Source organism: Halyomorpha halys, unplaced genomic scaffold, assembly GCF_000696795.3.
Source record: "Halyomorpha halys isolate HHAL.00 unplaced genomic scaffold, Hhal_1.1 Scaffold145.1, whole genome shotgun sequence".
In the NCBI taxonomy this organism is placed as follows: domain Eukaryota; kingdom Metazoa; phylum Arthropoda; class Insecta; order Hemiptera; family Pentatomidae; genus Halyomorpha; species Halyomorpha halys.
This window is the reverse complement of record NW_027115461.1, coordinates 89,188-94,702: the sequence shown is the minus strand read 5'-3', so window position 1 is coordinate 94,702 and position 5,515 is coordinate 89,188.

The window sequence follows — 5,515 nt, the reverse complement described above, 5'->3', positions numbered from 1 at the left end:
TTTGTTTTTAGCCCTGAAGAAGGCTAGAAACTCTAGCCGAAACGTCGGCACATTAAAATAAGTTAGTCATACTTATTTGTGTTTCATTGACCGCACCCCCAACCATCTTCTCCTCATTTATCATCCACGGTCAACTATCTCTCATAATTAATAATGCATTGTAATTCACAAACATTTTAACTTTGTAACAGTTTTCATTTTCCCAGTTACCATGTTTTATGTATACCTCAATTTATTAACCATTCTAAAAACTAGTTGGAAAAATGTGCAGGAACCATCTTAAAGTTAACTTGGGTAATCTAGGTAATGTAGTAAAGTTAAACTGAGTACCAAAAATTGGTTATTCGGTTTCTGGATTTCTACTGTTATTTTTAGGCAACACTAAGTTAAACAAATCTTAGTTATAACAGAGCTGGTGCTACCATGGAGGAAGGAGCACACTGAGGGGAGGGATACACTTTTTGGTGAGTGACTTCAGGAGGCGGGGTCCATTCCTTTTGTAGGCGTGGCTTACGGTACGCCATATTTGAGAGTTGCCCCACCCTATAAGCCAATGACAGTAGCAAGAAGTTTGTTGAGGTTGACTGTTGGATCACTTTGTAGCTGGAGAACCCAGTTTGCTCCAGGGGGATAGGTACTGAAGACAGTACTCTGGGGGTAATTAATCTACTAAGAATACAAAGGCTGAGGAGAATCTCAGCCTGCAAGAAGCTACTTTAGAGTGTACCATTATTTAATTTATATGTTTACAATCACAAGAAGGTAATTATTTACTTTTGGTCCTCTGAAAAGGCGCCAATCCATTTTACTTGACCAAGCAATATGTCGAAACATAAAACGTTCTTACTGTAGTGAGAACAAACAACACAACAAAAGCTTGGTAACTACTCCACTGCCTTTTACAAACCGTTTCAAAAACGGCTTTAGCTCTACAATTAATATATTCACAGGTTAGATTAGATTTGATTTGTGAAAGACAAGATCTTGTACAAATTCATATCACAATATACAATTATAAAACAAAACCTAATGCTCCATTATAAAAACAATAAACAAAAGACAAAACAAGTTCTCTATAACAAAACGATAAACAAAAAAAAAACAGACTGGATAATACACAACTATTAACATACATAATGTTTAATTATATTATTTTACCTACTTATTCAATTACCTATGTATACATTTTATTTTCCACTTCTCATCACTTCATTTTATTAATTCCTTTCTATAAAATTATTCACTTTATGTCATTCTGTTTATATTTTATTTTCTATATTCATTGGTTGTTATCTTGTTCTGTTCTTAGCCCTGATGAAGGCTAGAAATTCTAGCCGAAACGTTGGCATGATTAAATAAGTTACATCGATTTTTTGTGTTTTATTTTGACCGCAACCCCAACCATCTTCTCGTATAAGTCATACACGGTCAACTATCTCTCATAATTATAAATCAACTTATTTTAGCAAATGTCATCAAAACTGCTACTCCTACGATGATCAACTAAATTATAGTACATTTAACTAGCTTTGATTTGAGTGCTAATAGACGTATGTAGGTCTCTTAGTTATGAGGTAAAGATTTCCCAAAATAAATTCACCAAATTCTCATTTTTTATGAAATGTTGCATTTTAATAAGCTATATCTCAAAAACTATTAGATTTTCTAGTGTAGCTGGTAGTTTTAAAGATATAGAGCTCAGAATGAAACATTTTTTTTTTAACGTTTTGAAACAGCCACCATTTCTTATTCCCCTTACTATACTTGGCAGACTTATCAATTTAGACTAGTAATTATACTTAATTTTCATTAAAGTTATCAGATATTTGGAAGAAATAACTTGTAGCGGGACGCTACCTGCTGGTTTAGACTGTAACTATTACATATATACACATATTATAGCTTCCCACCAAGACGAATAACTTCAGTTCGTTTCACATGGGAGCGCCACCTACGTTTTCTCAAACTATAAAGTGTATTCATTTATTCATTAAAATGTAAATAATTTTATAATGTTAAATGTAAACAGTATTACAAATGCAAATATGTTGATTTAATGAATAAAGTTTACCAAAAAGAATATACTGAATCACAAAAAAGTAAGTTCTCACCAGCCTTTGTATCGTTAGTATAATCAATATCCCACGGATGGTGCTAAAAGAGTACTTCTTTGGAACAGTGAACAAGACGTTTTTGAGAATAATTTTTTTTTTTCTGCATATGCTGATGACAGCCATATAGTCGGCTAGCATGAATGCAGACAAGGCCATGGACCAGGCCGCCGCAGCGGCCCAACTCATCGCTAACAAACTACGAGACATTAACATCCACATCAATCCACAAAAAACAGACGCCATCACTTTTTCATACAAGAAAACTCCTAACAGAGCACCCAAACTCAACGAACAGACAATACAAACCAAGAAACATCTCACTTACCTAGGCATTAAATTAGAAACACATCTATCTTTCACTACACACATACAGAACAGAATACAAATCAACATCATACCAACTCAGACTCAAATTACTCATCTACAAAGTAATACTACGACCATCACTCCTACACGGCGCACCACTACTACACTATCTTTACCCAACAGACCTGAAATCACTACAATACCAAAACAGCACACTACAGAAGATATGTCGAGGAACATCTCTGGAAAGACGTAACATGACGCACATTCATAACGAACTACAGCTAGAAACTGTACAACAACACATCACACGGAGACACATTAAATTCTTTGACAGTCTCCCTGCTTCCTCCAATCCAGTATTCCAGTTTATCACTCCATCCTCCTTCCTGCGAGGTGGCAGGGCAGGAAAGGTTCCAAAAACCCTATCAACATCACCTCATAACTCCATCTTCTGATGCACCCTCTCCCCCTCCCCCACATTTCTCTTTCAACTTCTGACTGTTTTTCTTATTATTTTACCATTATCTATTGTCTTTATTAATTAATGTTTTTATTTTTCTATCTTCTATCCGATACAACACGAGGAGGCCCCTCACCTCCGGACTTGAAATAGCACCTCTTTTTTTAGAATGGATATCTCATATATAACAAATAAACATAACAGATAACCTTAAAATACCAAAGGTAGTAAAAGGTAAGACACAACACGAATTACTTTCTTTTTCACAGTAATACACTTATTAATTCAATTTTTCTTTCTGTTTTAGAGGGATCGAAAAAAAACAAAATAAGACATCAGTAAATTCTTTCACCTTATTTTTCGTCTTATTTCATGCTAGTCCACTGTTGGTCAACTCCTCCTTACTCCACCTGCTAGCTACAGGAATAGCATCCCTTAGAACGAAGTCATCTTCCTGCAAAACTCGGCGACTGGCTACCCTCCTATTACAAGACTTAAGAGGAGAAAAAATTCAGTTATTTCACCCCAATTTTTGATTGCTTTAATGAAAACTATGTATAATTACTAGTCAAAATTCATGAGTCTGCCGAGAATAGCTAGGGGGAATAAAAAATGGCGGCTGCTTTAAGACGTTAAAAATAATTAATTTTTCATTCGGAGCTTTATATCTTTAAAACTACCAACAACAATAGAAAATCTAATAGAACACCATTTAAAGTAGAGTCAATTTGCTAAACTGTAAGTCCTAATAGAGCTATTTATGTACTATTATTTAGTTCTCGAAATATAATTTTTTAAAAAGCAACATTTCATAACAATGTTCTATAAAACGTACTGAAAGATCAGTAGTTAGTGAATTTATTTTGAAAAATGAAAGGAAAATGGTCTTGGTGCGGTCAAAAAAACTCAAATAGTAGAATTATACTATTTTATTGAGCCAACGTTTCGCCCCACGTTGCAGGGCTTCGTCAGGGCTAAAAAAGATACAAACACATAGTTACAAAAGGAAAAAAAAAAGAAGAGAACAATTTTTTCTCTACTTTTTCTTTTCTTTTCTCTTCTTTTTTTTCCCTTTTGTAACTATGTGTTTGTATTTTTTTTAGCCCTGACGAAGCCCTGCAACGTGGGGCGAAACGTTGACTCAATAAAATAGTATAATTCTACTATTTGAGTTTTTTTGACCGCACCCGGACCATATTCCTTTCATCTTTACACACGGTCAATCAATAATCTTCCAGTATTTTGAAAAATGTATATCTCAAAAACTAGTCAACATACAGATGTTTATTAGCACTCAAATTAAGCTAGTTTAATGAGCTATAAAGTAGTACATGATGTTTATCTTCGTAGGAGTAGTAGTTTTCATGACATTTGCTAAAATAAATTGATTTATAGTTGTTTGGATAAAATTTCACTTGCCACTTTTTTATTCATATGTAAATGTCATAAAAACTACTACCTTACGAAGATAAGTGTCATAAACTACTTTATAGTAAGTTAAATTTTCTTTATTTTGAGGGTTGGCTGTCTTATGGGTCTAGAGATATATTTTTCAAAAATCAAACATTTTATACGAACAGCTAGAAATTAAGATTTTGTGAATTTATTTGTCAAATATCATATAAACTATTACTTCTACAAAGATAAACGTTATAAACTATTTTATAGTAAATTTAACTAGCTTTATTTAAAGTGATACCAGACATCTGTACGTCCTTTGGTTTCTAAAATAAAGTTTTTCATAGATCAAACTTGTAGTCCGAACAACTATAAATCAATTAATTTTAGCAATTATCATGAAAACTAGTATTCTAGGAAGGTAGAGGCCATAAAATACTCTATAGTACATTACACTAGCTTTAATTTGAGTGCTAATAGAGATCTATACGTCACATAGTTCCTGAGATATAGATTTCTCAAAATAAATTCAATAACTATTAATCTTTGATTACATTTTTTTGAAATGTTGCTTTTTAAAAAGCTGCAAGTGGAGAACTATTGGACGTAAATAACTCTATCAGGGCTAATATTTTAGCAAATTTACTCTTCTCATCATTTAGATTTTATAATGTCGGTAGTATTTTTTTAGATATAGAGCTCCGAATGAAAATTAATGTTTTGAAAAAGCTGCCATTTTTTACTCCCCCTACCTATACTTGGCAGACTTATCAGTTTTGACTAGAAATTATACCTTGTTTTCATCAAAGTGATAAAAAATTGGGGTTGCATTCCTCCTTCGTATCTACAGGAACAGTGCCCGGTAGAACCCTCCTTCTAGAAGTGGAGGGTTTAGTTATTAGTAGGGATAGGATTTTTATGTGCTAAATAATCTGAAATATGTACATAAATATGTGCTTATAAATTGTCAAATATTTAAAAAAATATGTATTTATAAATTACGTATTATTCAACAATATAAATTTTAATTAATTAGTAAGTTTGTAACTTAAAAAAAAGTTACATAAATATGTATTTATTATGTATTATATGAATAATATTTTAAAGAAATTATGTTAAAATATGTACAAAAAAATGTACTTAGAGAAAACATAGCTGTTCAATAACAAGATATTAATTAGTAATTGTAATTAAACTAGGGGAGTGAAACAAGACTAAGATGAGAAAGGACCAT